We start from the raw sequence: 17,894 nt of genomic DNA on the forward strand, positions 1-17,894 counted from the left end.
TTTGAACTCAAAAACTTAAATCAACTGTATAAAACAAGTGTAGGAGATTGATAGCGCTTTCTCGCATGTGCAACTCTTCTCAGTTTTGCATTTATACAATTTAAATGATTTTGTCAAATCATTGAAACTGCAGAGAGACCGTCAGAGAAGAGGGGCAGAAGAAATGACGCCCGTGACTTTTCGAGGAAGCGAGATAGCAAGTCATCAAGTGAGAGCCACATCGCGGTTCTTTTATTAAATGATTTTATGGTCAAAGGGTTTTTTTTTTTGCAATTCACTCCTTTTAGTTATCTAACTATATGTATGCAATTTTCAGATCGCTGGAACAAAACTATATTGTTTGAATTCTCACGTACTCTTGGGGTGGTGGAAACGGAAAGTTGTGGTGGAAACTGAAAGGTGTGATGGAAAATTTCATATTTTGGTAAAATAGATGTGAATGGTAGATACCAATTTGGAAGAACGGGAGAAAAAAAAAAAAGGCGCTGCTGGTGCTTCACAAAGTACGTTAATAATGGAATTGGATTGGTAGAAAGAAAACTGAAAAATATAAAAAGAATTGTAAATTCCATAATCGATTGGAGGACTCTCAAGAGTCTTTACTTATTGGTCATGTAGTTATACACGAACACTTCGACCATTTTTACATAGACTAGACAACAAATGACAGAAATAGAGATTTCTTGTCATCTGTTGCCCAATCTTTTTAATGATGGTCAAAGTGCTCATGTACGACTACATTAGCTGTATCTTTGATATCTACAAAGATATCACTGGGTACCAATAAGTAAGGACACTTGAGAGTCCTCCGATAATCTACAATTCTTTTTCTATTTTTCATTGTCTGCCATCCTTTTTCTTTTTTTTTTTAACTTTCTACCAACCCAATTCGATTATCAACGTACTTGGGAAAGCAGCACCAACAATTGAATTTAATTGTAACATGTGTCCAACAATGGATTACATGGTATTCTTTCAAGCCTGCAGGGAAAAAAAAAAAAATCTAAAATTCCATACATAGAATCTGCTCTGCAACTCCAACATCTGACCCTTCAATATTTGTGAAAAAAATGCTGAATTCCGTTTAAAAATATATTAGATATTTGTGCGTGTTTCACTTGCAATGGACCATCAATCTTCCATGAGTGTTGGACTCAAGCTGCATACCAAAACAGTCAAGTAAGAAGATTAAAAATTAAAAATGGCTTGGTGCAGGGAGCTGCTGACTCCACTAAATTATTTTGAATAGATAGAGCTTGGGTGTCACCAAACTGAAGATAAACATTCTTCAAAACCATATCTCATAAAATTAAAATTGTCATTTGTAATTAAAATTATATCCATTTCTATGTGGAGGTCTTGCAGTGTAAAATGACTCCTTATATCCCCCAACCACACAATCCTCAAGAAAAAATAAATTTGTTTAAATAAAAAATAAAACAGAAAGAAAAATTAAAAACAAAACACCATTCCGATCCTACTCATTTCTCCCTCAGCAAAAAGTAAACTTACATTAAAGGACAAAATTTAAACGTATTAGGAAATTGTGAAAAATATAAAAAAAAACTTCACGTAATAATAATATAAGTAACTTATCCTAGAATCAAATCTGAATATGATAACAAAATGGAGCTGCCCAAACGGTAAGCAGACCACAAAGTGAAATGGGTTTAACTTGTGTTCCTTTTTCTTTCTTCTTCATCCATACATTATGAAGAAAATTGGGTTTCTGAACAAGCAAATAATTTTAAAATTTATTTTAAAATACGAACAGAAGGAAAAGAAATAGAATCTCTTGTTCTCGTGACATCAACAACCACCAAAATAACAACAAAAACTCAATCTTTGTGGAAATTGATTCTTGACACCATATCAGTGACAAATAAATACATTAGACATTTTGCAATTTCAATGAAGCAGATCAGTAAGCAGAATATCAGTGACAAATAAAATACACTAGAATGAGAAATGATACCTGCCACCAGGCTTCTTCGATGTTCTTCCATCCTTGATATGAATAGATCATCTCTATTCATCCTCTCCTCTCCTTCCTTCAACTAAGAATCCCTAACATCCCAAAGCTGCCTTTCATCACTTTCTTTTAGAATGATGAGAGGCAGCTTTGGGAGGTCAAAGATGTTCAATTGAAGGAACGAGATGAGAGAATGAACAGAAACGACTGATCACTGTTAGGGAGAAAGTGATGTAAATAGGGAGAGAAAGGAGCTGTGGAAATTGATTGTTGATAGCATGAAGACCCAAGAGCTTCGGTTGGTAGGAAGATCTGAAATCCTCTGACAAAGAAATTAAGACGAACCCCCCAAACACAGTGGAAGAAGAGTGAGGAAGGTAAGGGACTCAGGAGCGTGTATATAATATATAGCGAGAGGAGGGAGATATTATATGTTAAAACAGAGTGATTTTTTGAGATGCATAAAAAATTTTGTTGATGTTACATGTGAGTGAGAAAAGTGACAGCTGTATGGGTGGGGATCAGAAAGTGATTCAGGGTAACGTGTGTGAGAGGGGAGAAATATTAAATGAGACCTACAATGACATGGACAGTACTTGCATCCAACCCAGGTTGAGTTGGATGAAATTTGTCCAACCTGGATACATGGCCCGATCAAATCATGACCCATGTCATAAATAATATAAAATTTTGTTGAATATTGCTCGTCAATTTTTAGATATTACCTGTTTTCTTGCCTCGCTGCCGAGTCAACTCCTCCATCTTCCCTCAGATTTGATTCTCGTTTGGTGGCTATTGGCGAAGAAGCAACCGGCGTTGAGGTCGGCGATGTAGTCCGTTGTCGCCGAGGTGGCCTAAAAAGAGTATGGAAAGGATAGAGCGAGTGATGTTGGATTGGTGGTTGTTGGAGACTGAGTTGACTCGACAGCGAGGCAGAGCCACGGCCGAATTGACGAAGACCTTGTTGCCGACGGCGATGGCTTCGATTTGGGTGGAAGGTTGGTAGCCGACCATGGCTGCCGCCACCGTCGGTCCTCTCATCTCTCTGACCTCCTACCACCACCCACAATCGGTCCCTCCACCACTGCTTACCCACCATACGAAACAACCATCTCCACCCCTTCCCCGCACCACCCACAATCGGCATCCCCGTGAGCTCTCTCTCTCCGATTAGATCACACAGTAGTCAGAATCTAGGGTCAGGTTTAGACACCATTTTATGTTATTGATTCATCACCGAAATCCCCAAATCGAAGAACGAATCAGCCATCATCGTCTTTTGATTTAACGGCGGAATTGGTCGAATTCCCAGCAGCGGCGCTCCATTGGGTCAGGACGAGTTACCAATCATCCTCACCGTCGTCGTCCGGTATCTCGTCAACATGGTGGGTTGTCTACCTGCCGCCGTCATCTCCTGCAACTGCCAGGACGCAGTCTCTTGCGCCGACAGCTCGCCGGTGTTGGTAGTGGTGTATATAATATATATATATATATATATATATATATATGTGTGTGTGTGTGTGTGTGTGTGTGTGTGTGTGTAAGGGTTTACTGGTTTTGGGGGTGAGAAAGATTGATGATGAAATGGGTTTTTTTTTTTTTTTTATAATTGGGTTCGCTGGTTAGGTGAGTGAAAGAGATATGGCCATAGATGGGTTTGTTGGCTAGGTGAGAGATAGAAGAAAGAGAAAGGAGGTCAAGAATGGTGGTGGTGGTGGCGGCGACGGAAAGATACGAGGCAGGGAGCGATCTTCTGAAAAAAGAAAAAATAATAAAATAAAATAAAATAAAAATTGTTCTATCAGGTCAAACCCATTTAAGTTGGGTATTACCCAACTTAAGTTGAATAGTGTAATGGACACTTGTCATGCCCTGATTGTGCCACGTACCCAGGTTGGACAAACTTCATCCAACCTGGGTTGGATGCAAGTATTGTCCTAATGACATATTGAAAGTAGTGAGAGAAATGATGTAATACCCCTAATTTTAAAAGGATAGTCTCGGTATTTATTTATTTATTTTTATTGTATTTTTTTAATTGTTTAATTGATTATTTGACTAATTGTTTATGTGTTTAATTGAATTAAGTGTTACTTGATTAATTGGCTACTTATGTATGTGTTATTTGTATTTTGTCTAGGTGTTATTTGTATTATTTGTTTAATTAGATTAGGTGCTTAAATGATGTATTTGATTAATTGTAATTAATGGTAAATTAAATGATTAAATGTTTTATTTTATTTTATTTTTTGGTTATGGTTAGTGGTAATGGGCTAACTAATTGGGTCCCATGGACTACTTGGACAGGAGGTTGGATGGGTATGGATAATTACCCATGGATAGTTGTATATGTATATGTATATATATAGATATATATGTATATACATATATATAAAAAGGAAAGTAATTTATTAATATTATAGTAACTTTAGTATTAATAAATAATCTGATGTATATATTTTATATATTTATATAATAAGGATATACATATATTTTATACGTAACGTATTTTAAGTTACCTTTTTAATATTATGGTAACTTTAGTATAAATAAATAATCTGATGTATATATTTTATTTATTTAATGAAAATACAGATAGATTATATACGTAATATATTTTAAGTTACTTTTTAATATTATGGTAACTTTAGTACAAATAAATAATCTGATGTATATATTTTATTTATTTAATGAGGATATAGATAGATTATATATGTAACATGTTTTAAGTTATCTTTTAATATTATGGTAACTTTAGTATTAATAAATAATCTAATGTATATATTTTATTTAATTAATAAGGATATACATAGATTATATACGTAACATATTTTAAGTTACCTTTTTAATATTTTCATTTTTTATTTTTCTTTATTAAGTTGACTTGGATTGGGAAAAGGAATAGGGTTATTATTTAGCCTATAAATACACAACTATAGGTTGAAAAAGGAGTGAAAATATATCACGTAATATATTCTATAGAGAAAGAGTTAGAGAGAGAAGGAGAAAGAGGAAGGAATGAGGAGAAAACCCTGTAGAGAGAAGATCAAGAAAGAAGAAGTTTAACTTTCGATTCGAAAGTTTAAGGCAAGTTCTTCTTCTATCTCTTTTCCTTTGATTCGTGTTTCTATACATGCCTAGGAAATTCCAAGATTTATTAAACACATAAAATTAAATAATTATGCATGTTTAATTGGATTAGAACATAGGTTTTATAAATTTGGTTCATATCTGTTCTTGTGTTATGAATTGATAAATGCATGATTTTGATTTGATTTCCGATGTGAATTTTTACATGTTTAAATTATGTATTTTTTCATATCTGTGGAACGATGGAACGTAAAAACATGTCTAGGATTCCTGAACATTAAATAGAAACTAGGTTTGGGTTTAAATAAATTTAAATAGACTCAATCATAATGATGTTTGCTATTTGAATGTTTTAAACAAACGAATGAATTTAATCTTTTAATATGTTTTAGTAATTGAGATTAAATATGTAGGATGAATTGGATATGGAGAATGCTTATTTGATGGTATAATAAAATATCATCATATGTATAAGATTCAGTTTATGTAGGACATATAATATAGAAAGCTTAAATAAATAATAAGTCATTCCTATTTTGTGATAACTTGATATCATATTATCATAGTTATTTCTGGATTGTTTGATGTATTTCCTTAATCGTTACATTAATTGTTGGATTGTGTGGTTTAATGCACCGGTATGGGACGGTGGCATTTTAGGGATGGATTAACTTATCAGTTAAGTCCTACCTATTTTATATAAGGGAATGGATTACCTAAAATGTTAAGTCCTACTTATATTCAAGTCAGTTCAGCTGAACAAGTTGAATGACTTATGGATGATTAATTTATTATATAAGGGAACGGATTAATTAAAATGTTAAGTCCTACTTATATTCAAGTCAGGTCAGCTGAATAAGTTGAATGACTTATGGAGGATTAATTTATACTGGATAGGATGGTTACTAGATTTTATATATATATAAGTATGGTGCCATGATATGAGCTTGAGTCTCAGGATCAGTAGTTAGGGTGCGTATATCGCCAGGGATGTGTAGCTAGACATAGTGTAGTTGTGTACCCTGGTAAGTCTAGGTATTCATGCCCACTATATGTGCGTTTTGCATGTTGCCTACTATTCAGGTTGAGACAACCCTATAGTCTAGTGAGGTTCCTTTAGTGTGTGTATATATATATATACGGACTACTATTTACTGTTGGATTGACTAGGATGTATACGTGTATCGGATCTCTGCTTGGACTGTAGTAAAGTAGAACTTGTTTGTGGGCCTAACCCACCATTATTTTTCAGGTGTTCGTCAGAAGTAGAGGTTGTTCGTGCTGAGCAGGGATCAGTCTACTTCATTCTTCCGATGCTACATAGGAGTTCTTTTATGATTCAGTTTCCTGATTTAGACAGTTATTGCTGTCATTTCTTTAGTTTGGATTTTCTAGGGGTCCACACAGTATGGATTCTCGAGTTGTATTTTGGAGGATCAGTTGTATCAGAAGAGTTTATTAATTAATGGAAATATATTCTAAGGTTTATTATTAGATTATCATTTTAGTTTCTTGTCAACATTTTATTTATTCTTCTTTATTCTTTTGTACTTTGTGTTCGTTTATTATCAATTTGTTTTGATATCCTCGGGTATTCGAGTGTGGGCCTGGCCAACCCGCATTCGGAAATCCGGGGGGGGGGGGGGGGGGTATCACAGTTGGTATCAGAGCACTCCAGGTTCAAGTGTCCTTAGGAGTATCTTCCGTTATGTGACTTCCGCGTTGCGTCTCTTAAAACTTAGAGCTTGTATTAGGATTCATTGTACTCTATTTACGATTCGTTAGGAAGAGCTGATGTCAATTATATTCTGTAGTTACAGAATGGTTGGCACTAAGAAAAGGATGGGTTCAAGGCGAAAGCGACAAAGACCCAAAGGAGTAAAGGAGTACGTTATCGATTTCGTTGCCAGAAGGCAAAGTTAGGGATCGATGGTTTGGGTTCATTTAGCGTTACTTTAAAAGTATAAGCTGTAACGACCCGCTCTACCACATGGTATGATATTGTCCGCTTTGGGCCTGAGCCCTCACGGTTTTGCTCTTGGGCTTTACCCCAAAAGGCCTCATACCAATTGGAGGTGACATACTTACATATAAGTACTTCACCTTTCCTCTACCCAGGCGATGTGGGACTGTGCACCCGTAGCTCGCCAGTGTGGTAGCCTGACAGTATCTCTCGCACCCGCCCACGGCACACCCGCCCACAGGGTCATCACAATCCACCCCCCTTGGAGGCCCGACGTCCCCGTCAGCACACTTCCGGCTGGGTCAGGCTCTGATACCATTTGTAACGACCCGCTCTACCACATGGTATGATATTGTCCGCTTTGGGCCTGAGCCCTCACGGTTTTGCTCTTGGGCTTTACCCCAAAAGGCCTCATACCAATTGGAGGTGACATACTTACATATAAGTACTTCACCTTTCCTCTACCCAGGCGATGTGGGACTGTGCACCCGTAGCTCGCCAGTGTGGTAGCCTGACAGTATCTCTCGCACCCGCCCACGGCACACCCGCCCACAGGGTCATCACATAAGCCAAGGAAGGATTTAGGTGTACGTGATAGGTTACCGCATATCGGGGCCAACACGACTTCAGTTGATCTCAAAAAGGAGACAAACGAGGAGTAGGAGCCGAAGAGGATCCTAATGAAAGAGATTTATGTGCATCCAATAAAAAGGGTACTAAATCTTGAAGATGGATGATCGCGCGAGGTGATCTGAATTGCTTCTAGTATAGCGAATGTTATTAGTAGAATTGGGGTTGATCAATCTACAAACAATTAAGCTTTCTTATCATCTCTAAAAGAGATATATAAGAAGTACTCTTCAGAAGATTGGGGATTTGATGGAGTTCTTATCAGAACGAAACGTATGATTTTGTATCACATTCAGGAAGGCATTGATATTATGTTGTGACGTTCTAATTCGCTTTATAAAGCCAAGTTATATAGTTTACATTCAGCGTGTAGGGAGGATGAGGGTTAAGCCCTTAGTATTTGCTTAGGTAAACATATGTTGCTTTTAAGCTCTGTTTAAAGGATATGTTTCGAGGTTGGATGATTACCTATGAAACTATAAAAGGATATTGTGAAACAATTTGGTAGTGTTGATTTCAAATGAGACTTTCTTTTCTAGAAAGAAAAATGTCCTAAGTAGGAGTATATTTTGTGCTAGTGTGTTTGTCATACGTGTTTTATTTTCGTTGATTATTTCGGTTAATGGTATATGGTTTAGTTGGGGACACAAGTATGTGATCAGCCAACTATTGTTTTTAATAATATGGAGTAATAGCGCTATTTACGCTAAGCATGCGGTCATAGGATATGGTAGATACACATGATTCTAGCCAATTTATTAGACCTGGACATGCGTCATTCTAGTATATTGTTTGGGATGGGATAGTTAAACCATCACTGTGAGTCAAATAATCTAGTATGATTAGTTTGATTTACTTTACTCTAGGTATGGATTTGTGTCATATTACAACGCCATGATAATGGTGGTTGTTAATATTTTGGGATGCGTGAGATGGTGGTAAATAAAGATCACTGTAACGCCACGATGATTTATCTGAGGTGCCGGATTTGCTGAACATCTTCTTGAAAAATTCCGGAAGTTGTTACTAAGTCGAAAGGAGGATTTAGTACGGGTTTAGGTACTTATTAGAATGACACCGATTGAGAATAGTAGATTGAATGAATATTCATCAGTATATTCTTAATCAAGAATTTTATTCGTGAGGGCGTGTCATTAGGAGGAGTTGCCGGTGTTGCATATAGAGGAGGAAACTAAGTCTTATTCAGTTGCATAAATAATATGGAATTTTTTTTTTAGGTCACAATTTGCAACAATTAGCTGTTGCTAGGAAATTGATAACTTATGTAGAAGATGGAAGGATTTCATATTCTTTTGAAGTTAGACAAAGAAGTCAGATTGTCATTAACTTGTTTTAAAGAAGTAGGGTGTGTCAAAGACAAGATGGTGAAACCAAACACCTTTATAAAGATGAGGTGCATGGTATGTATGGAAATGTCGTAGTTTGTTGACTTTTATTGAGTTAAAGTCGTAGTTGACTATTGATAAATGGAATTACCGATTGACTTTCAATATCGATAAGTTTATCATAGATCAGTAGTGGATAGATTTAGTTGCAGAATTCGCTTTTGAAGATGCTCCAATTTAAACAATGGGTACAGACGAAAACTAGTGGTACTAGATTAATAGTACTTTCTGCAGACAAATTGGATGGAGGATGCAAAGACTGAGTTTCACAACTCTTAGTTCTTTATTTATCCTAGTGAAAATATGATACTTCACGGTATGAAGCAGACGTTTGGAGGACAGGCAGGAGGGGGGACATAGTGATTTTGTCTCCCATTGTAATTTTTATTAGATAGTCGAGATGGACCATTAGAGATCACTAGATCATTTACAGTTATTCCCTATATTGAAGTGGAAATGAGATAGCATTTTCCACGGATTTAGTTGAGGGATTGCTGACTTCGCACAAGGGTCATGATTCTGGATGGGATATTGGTTGACTGATAAGTTAGGTCAGCTTAGTTCTTGTCTATTTCGAACTGGTGGGACTTTAGTTCGTACGAATAGAATGGATCACGAGACGGTTTAGATAGATAGAAGTGGTAATTCGCACTTTATATCATGTTCCGTCTGGTGGAAGCAATTATGGAAGTGGATGCTCTTAACAAATGATAGAATATTTAAATCTTTCGGTTAGTTGTTAAGTTATTAGATGTATTTATAGCAGGTGTAATAATAACACTTGTTATTACTACGGTAGTTGAGAATGTCAACTTTGAATATTGGAGCTGACCTTGGAGACGGTGTTACCTTACTCAGATGGAGTTTAAGGTACTCGAGGAGGATTTCATAGTTTCTGTAAATTTATAATTTTCTTGGTACACCCAAATGGTTAGAAGGTACATCACAACATCAAATGTCGATTTTGGTGAACAGATACAGATAAGGATGCATATACAATTGCCCTAAGTGTAAAACCTGCTACAAAGGTGGAAAGTTGATCATCGGATATCGTAGGAATCTTTAGCCACTTCCTATAACAAATATGGAAGTTGAATTAAATAGGAGTGACGGTCGATGGGAAGGATCGACATTGATTTGGAATTTCAATTTTTCATATAGAATCTGAGTGGTGAATTGAGAAAAGATCGCTTGAGGACATAAATTTGAGTAATACTTATTTTAGAACTTCATAGTAGTTCTATAGTTCAGTGATGGTGGTGTTATAGCATGTGAATGTCCATATTAGTGGATGCAAAGTGCTATTTCGAAGGAGCTTTATGAAGATTTTGGAGCAGCAGCTCTACTTCATATCTATAGACGGAGGATTTAATCGAGAGATTAAATTAAACCATAAAGGATATGTTTGAAGTGTATATCCTAGATTTTCATGGACAGTTGGAAGTGTTTACTTCACTTGTCAGAATTTTATCTGTGATATTGTTGGCACAAGGAGGTTAGTGTGACAACTTTGGAGGTTTTGTGTCTTTCACAATGCATACCTCTCATTTGTTGGTTGGAAATAGAAGTATGGGTTGTATAATCAGACCTTGACTTCATTTAAAATATATCGGAAAGAGATATTTCCCTTTGTATTGAACTGCGTGCGGTTGGGAGGCAACAATAGGATGTTGTAAATAGTTGAACTCGTATACTAGAGTTTTTCTATCAGGGAGTAGTTTGCTCGTTCTATTTTCTATGTAGGAAGAAGGCGATTTTTGGAGAAAGGTAAATTTTACTTATTACATTGACTTTTAGAAGATTGTGTTTCGCAATTGAGACAGTCGCCTCTGAATTAGCGTTACCAAATTATTAGCGCTGGGTGCATAGGAGTTTGTGTGTATATTCTATGGCACTTGGAGGTATGTAGATCATTCTCTTGTCGACATATGAGGATTACGTTGATACAACCTACACATCGTATGATTATTGTGTTTCTTAAAATATAAGAACCATGTATACCACTTGGTATATCGGAGTTAAGTGGAGCCCTTATAGTGAGGCTGCGTCTACATGGGAATATGCGGATGTTTTTCGCTCACAGTTTCCAAGCATAATGGAAGAATAATGGAAGGAAGTAAGGGCGAATTCCGAGGACGGAATTCCTTTTGTTAAGGGGGAAGAATATAATACCCCTAATTTTAAAAGGATAGTCTCGGTATTTATTTATTTATTTTTATTATATTTTTTTAATTGTTTAATTGATTATTTGACTAATTGTTTATGTGTTTAATTGAATTAAATGTTACTTGATTAATTGGCTACTTATGTATGTGTTATTTGTATTTTGTCTAGGTGTTATTTGTATTATTTGTTTAATTAGATTGGGTGCTTAAATGATATATTTGATTAATTGTAAATTAAATGATTAAATGTTTTATTTTATTTTATTTTATGGTTATGGTTAGTGGTAATGGGCTAACTAATTGGGTCACATGGACTACTTGGATAGGAGGTTGGATGGCTATGGATAATTACCCATAGATAGATATATATGTATATATATATATATATATGTATATACATATATATATAAAGAAAAGTAATTTATTAATATTATAGTAACTTTAGTATTAATAAATAATCTGATGTATATATTTTATATATTTATATAATAAGGATATACATATATTTTATACGTAACATATTTTAAGTTACCTTTTTAATATTATGGTAACTTTAGTATAAATAAATAATCTGATGTATATATTTTATTTATTTAATGAAGATACAGATAGATAATATACGTAACATGTTTTAAGTTACTTTTTAATATTATGGTAACTTTAGTACAAATAAATAATCTGATGTATATATTTTATTTATTTAATGAGGATATAGATAGATTATATACGTAACATGTTTTAAGTTACCTTTTAATATTATGGTAACTTTAGTATTAATAAATAATCTAATGTATAAGGATATACATAGATTATATACGTAACATATTTTAAGTTACCTTTTTAATATTTTCATTTTTTATTTTTCTTTATTAAGTTGACTTGGATTGGGAAAAGGAATAGGGTTATTATTTAGCCTATAAATACACAACTATAGGTTGAAAAAGGAGTGAAAATATATCACGTAATATATTCTATAGAGAAAGAGTTAGAGAGAGAAGGAGAAAGAGGAAGGAAGGAGGAGAAAACCCTGTAGAGAGAGATCAAGAAAGAAGAAGTTTAACTTTCGATTCGAAAGTTTAAGGCAAGTTCTTCTTCTATCTCTTTTCCTTTGATTCGTGTTTCTGTACATGCTTAGGAAATTTCAGGATTTATTAAATACATAAAATTAAATAATTATGCATGTTTAATTGGATTAGAACATAGGTTTTATGAATTTGGTTCATATCTGTTCTTGTGTTATGAATTGATAAATGTATGATTTTGATTTGATTTCCGGTGTGAATTTTTACATGTTTAAATTATGTATTTTTTCATATCTGTGGAACGATGGAACGTAAAAACATGTCTAGGATTCCTGAACATTAAATAGAAACTAGGTTTGAGTTTAAATAAATTTAAATAGACTCAATCATAATGATGTTTGCTATTTGAATGTTTTAAACAAACGAATGAATTTAATCTTTTAATATGTTTTAGCAATTGAGATTAAATGTGTAGGATGAATTGAATATGGAGAATGCTTATTTGACGGTACAATAAAATATCATCATATGTATAAGATTCAGTTTATGTAGAACATATGATATAGGAAGCTTAAATAAATAATAAGTCATTCCTATTTTGTGATAACTTGATATCATATTATCATAGTTATTTCTGGATTGTTTGATGTATTTCCTTAATCGTTACATTAATTGTTGGATTGTGTGTTTTAATGCACCGGTATGGGACGGTGGCATTTTAGGGACGGATTAACTTATCAGTTAAGTCCTACCTATTTTATATAAGGGAATGGATTACCTAAAATGTTAAGTCCTACTTATATTCAAGTCAGGTCAGCTGAACAAGTTGAATGACTTATGGATGATTAATTTATTATATAAGGGAATGGATTAACTAAAATGTTAAGTCCTACTTATATTCAAGTCAGGTCAACTGAACAAGTTGAATGACTTATGGAGGATTAATTTATACCGGATAAGATGGTTACTAGATTTTATATATATAAGTATGGTGCCATGATATGAGCTTGAGTCTCAAGATCAGTGGTTAGGGTGCGTATACCGCCGGGGATATGTAGTTAGATATAGTGTAGTTGTGTACCCTGGTAGGTTTAGGTATTCATGCCCACTATATGTGCGTTATACATGTTGCCTACTATTCAGGTTGAGACAATCCTATAGTCTAGTGAGGTTCCTTCAGTGTGTGTATATATATATATATACGGATTACTAGTTACTGTTGGATTGACTAGGATGTATACGTGTATCGGATCTCTGCTTGGACTATAGTAGAGTAGAACTTGTTTGTGGGCCTGACCCACCATTATTTTTCAGGTGTTCGTCAGGAGTAGAGGTTGTTCGTGCCGAGCAGGGATCAGTCTACTTCATTCTTCCGATGCTACATAGGATTTCTTTTATGATTCAGTTTCCAGATTTAGACAGTTATTGCTGTCATTTCTTTGGTTTGGATTTTCTAGGGGTTCACACAGTATGGATTCCCGAGTTGTATTTTGAAGGATCAGTTGTATCAGAAGAGTTTATTAATTAATGGAAATATATTCTGAGGTTTATTATTAGATTATCATTTTAGTTTTTTATCAACATTTTATTTATTCTTCTTTATTCTTTTGTACTTTGTGTTCGTTTATTATCAATTTGTTTTGATATCCTCGAGTATTCGGGCGTGGGCCTGGCCAACCCGCATTCAGAAATCCGGGGGGGTATCACAAATGAACATTAGAGATTGAGTTGTTTTGTCAAAACAATTGCATCAGATATTAGAGTAGGTGAGCACTAAATTAGGGATTATTTTGTTCGTTAAAAAGAGTTATCAGCTGTTTAGTGCTTCTCTACACGCGGTTTGATTTGGTTGGATTCAATAATTATTTGAACTAAACTACTTCTTACGATTTCAAAAGTTTAAAATCCAACAAAATCATTTGAGCCATGAAAAAAATAATTTGGTTCGATTTGATTCTACTGTTCTAATTGAATTTTGTTTTTTCTATTTTTTTTTTCTTGAATTGTATATAAAATAAAATTAACAATAAAATCGTTCACATTCCCGAATCTAAGACTAAAATAAAGAGAGAAAAAAAAGAAAGAAAAGTGGTTGAAATAGAACCAAAAGCTAACCCCTAAAAATTAAAATAAGGGAGGTCAGATAGTGATGAATATATATATATATATTTTCCTAGTTGGTACTCACACACACTTGTATCTTCTGAGACTTGAACCTCCGACCTCCCTTTTGGAGGTAAGAGTCTGATATCGCTAGGCTACTAACCCGTTGGTTAATAGTTGTGTCAAAATCTCTTACAAAGTTAAGCGTAATATATAAAGGTATGGCTATATATAATATAATATAATATATATCTATATATACATATTATAATAGTTCGGTCTAGGTCAGTCCGGTCTTGTAAGACCTTAATCCGGAACCTGTAATACCCCTAATTTTAAAAGGATAGTCTCAGTATTTATTTATTTGTTTTAATTGTATTTTTAACTATTTAATTGATTATTGGACTAATTGCTTATGTGTCTAATTGAATTAGGTAATACTTGATTATTTGACTATGTGTCTATGTATTATTTGTATTTGTTTATGTGTTAATTGTTTAATTAGATTATGTGCTTAAATGGTGTTTTGATTAATTGTAAATTAAATGTTTTCTTTTCGTTTCTTTTATTATTTTATTTTATTTTTCTTTTATGGTTATGGTTAGTAGTAATGAGCCAACCAATTGGGTTCCATGGACTACTTGGATAGGAGGTTAGATGTGTATGGATTATTACCCATGGATGGTTGTGCGTGTATAAATATAGATATACATTATATACATATATAAAAAGGAAAGTAATTTATTAATTACTTTTATGGTAACTTGAGTAGTAATATTTAATATGATATATATGTTTTATATTTAAATAATAAAAATATACGTAGATTTGATACGTGTTATGTTTTAAGTTACTTTATAATATTATGGTAATTTAAGTATTATTGGATAATCCATTAATAAATAATGGAATGTGTATAATTTATTTATTTAACAAAGATATACATAAATTATATACGTAACATATTTTACTTACCTTTTTAATATATATAAAAAGGAAAGTAATTTATTAATTACTTTTATGGTAACTTGGGTAGTAATATTTAATCTGATGTATATGTTTTATATTTAAATAATTAAAATATACATAGATTTGATACGTATTATGTTTTGAGTTACTTTATAATATTATGGTAACTTAAGTATTATTAGATAATCCATTAATAAATAATAGAATGTGTATAATTTATTTATTTAACAAAGATATACATAAATTTTATACGTAACATATTTTACTTACCTTTTTAATATATACAAAAAGAAAAGTAATTTATTAATTACTTTTATGCTAACTTGAGTAGTAATATTTAATCTGATGTATATGTTTTATAATTAAATAATAAAAATATACATAAATTTGATACGTGTTATGTTTTGAGTTACTTTATAATATTATGGTAACTTAAGTATTATTAGATAATCCATTAATAAATAATGGAATGTGTATAATTTATTTATTTAATAAACATATACATAAATTATATACGTAACATATTTTAGTTACCTTTTTAATATATATAAAAGGGAAAGTAATTTATTAATTACTTTTATGGTAACTTGGATAGTAATATTTAATCTGATGTATATGTTTTATATTTAAATAATAAAAATATACATAGATTTGATACGTGTTATGTTTTAAGTTACTTTATAATATTATGATAACTTAAGTATTATTGGATAATTCATTAATAAATAATGGGACGTGCATAAATTATATACCTAACATATTTTACTTACCTTTTTAATATTTTGATATTTATTTTTTTAAGTTGACTTGGATTGGGAAAAGGGTTAGGGTTATTTTATTTAGCCTATAAATATATAGTTATAGGTTATAAAAGGGGGCTAGAAATATTCACATGATATATTCTAAAGAGAGAGAGTTAGAGAGGGAAGGAGGAAAAGAAAGGATGGAGGAAAAAAAACCATGTAGAGAGAAGATTAAGGAAGAAGAAGTTTAACTTTCGATCCGAAAGTTTAAGGCAAGTTCTCCTTCTATCTCTTTCCCTTTGATTCGTGTTTCTATGCACGCCTAGGAAATTTCAGGATTTATTAAACACATAAAATTAAATAATTATGCATGTTTAATTGGATTAGAACATATATTTTATGAAACTGGTCCATATCTGTTCTTGTGTTATGAATTGATAAATGTATGATTTTGATTTGATTTCCGGTGTGAATTTTTATATGTTTACATTATGTATTTTTCATATCTGTAGAATGATGGAACGTAGAAACATGCCTAGGATTCCTGAACATTAAATAGGAACTAGGTTTGGGTTTAAATAAATTTAAATAGACTTTATCATAATGATGCTTGCTATTTGAATGTTTTAAACAAACGAATGGATTTAATCTTTTAAAATGTTTTAGCAATTAAGATTAAATGTGTAGGATGAATTGGATATGGAGAATACTTACTTGACGGTATAATAAAATATCATCATGTATAAGATTCAGTTTGTGTATGACATATGATATAGGAAGCTTAAATAAATAATAAGTCATTCATATTTTGTGATAACTTGATATCATATTATCATAGTTTTTCTGGATTGTTTGATATATTTCCTTAATCGTTACATCAATTGTTGGATTGTGTGGTTTAATGCACCGGTATGGGACGGTGGCATTCTAGGGACGGATTAACTTATCAGTTAAGTCTTAGCTATTTTATATAAAGGAATGGATTAACTAAAATGCTAAGTCCTACTTATATTCAAGTCAGGTCAGCTGAACAAGTTGAATGACTTATGGAGGATTAATTTATTATATAAGGGAATGGATTAACTAAAATGTTATGTCCCACTTATATTCAAGTCAGTTCAGTTGAACAAGTTGAAAGACTTATGGAGGATTAATTTATACTGGATGGATGGTTACTAGATTTTATATATATAAGTATGGTGCCATGATATGAGCTTGAGTCTCAGGATCAGTGGTTAGGGCACGTATATCACCAGGGATATGTAGCTAGATATAGTGTAGTTGTGTACCCTGGTAGGTCTAGGTACTCATGCCCACTATATGTGCGTTTTGCATGTTGCCTACTATTCAGGTTGAGACAACCCTATAGTCTAGTGAGGTTCCTTTAGTGTGTGTATATATATATATACGGACTACTAGTTACTGTTGGATTGACTAGGATGTATATGTGTATCGGATCTCTGCTTGGACTGTAGTAGAGTAGAACTTGTTTGTGGGCCTGACTCACCATTATTTTTCAGGTGTTCGTCAAGAGTAGAGGTTGTTCGTGCTGAGCGGGGATCAGTCTACTTCATTCTTCTGATGCTACATAGGAGTTCCTTTATGATTCAGTTTGCTGATTTAGACAGTTATTGCTGTCATTTGTTTAGTTTGGATTTTCTAGGGGTCTACACAGTATGGATTCCCGAGTTGTATTTTGGAGGATCAGTTGTATCAGAAGAGTTTATTAATTAATGGAAATATATTCTGAGGTTTATTATTAGATTATCATTTTAGTTTTTTGTCAGCATTTTATTTATTTTTCTTTATTCTTTTGTACTCTGTATTCGTT

At 33.0% G+C, this 17,894-nt stretch overlaps 1 long non-coding RNA gene across 1 annotated transcript; it reads right to left on the reverse strand.

Moving 5' to 3' along the window:
- Positions 1 to 472: 472 nt before the first annotated feature.
- On the reverse strand, positions 473 to 2,361 carry LOC132286196 (uncharacterized). Its single transcript, XR_009472702.1, has 2 exons — positions 1,976 to 2,361; positions 473 to 1,159 (listed from the first exon to the last, which is right to left on the reverse strand). It is a non-coding gene; the product is annotated as an uncharacterized LOC132286196 (long non-coding RNA).
- Between the last annotated feature and the right edge of the window lie 15,533 nt (positions 2,362 to 17,894).

Source organism: Cornus florida, unplaced genomic scaffold (genome assembly GCF_030987335.1).
Source record: "Cornus florida cultivar Cherokee Brave unplaced genomic scaffold, ASM3098733v1 CherokeeBrave_3.0.0_Hap2_Chr02, whole genome shotgun sequence".
In the NCBI taxonomy this organism is placed as follows: domain Eukaryota; kingdom Viridiplantae; phylum Streptophyta; class Magnoliopsida; order Cornales; family Cornaceae; genus Cornus; species Cornus florida.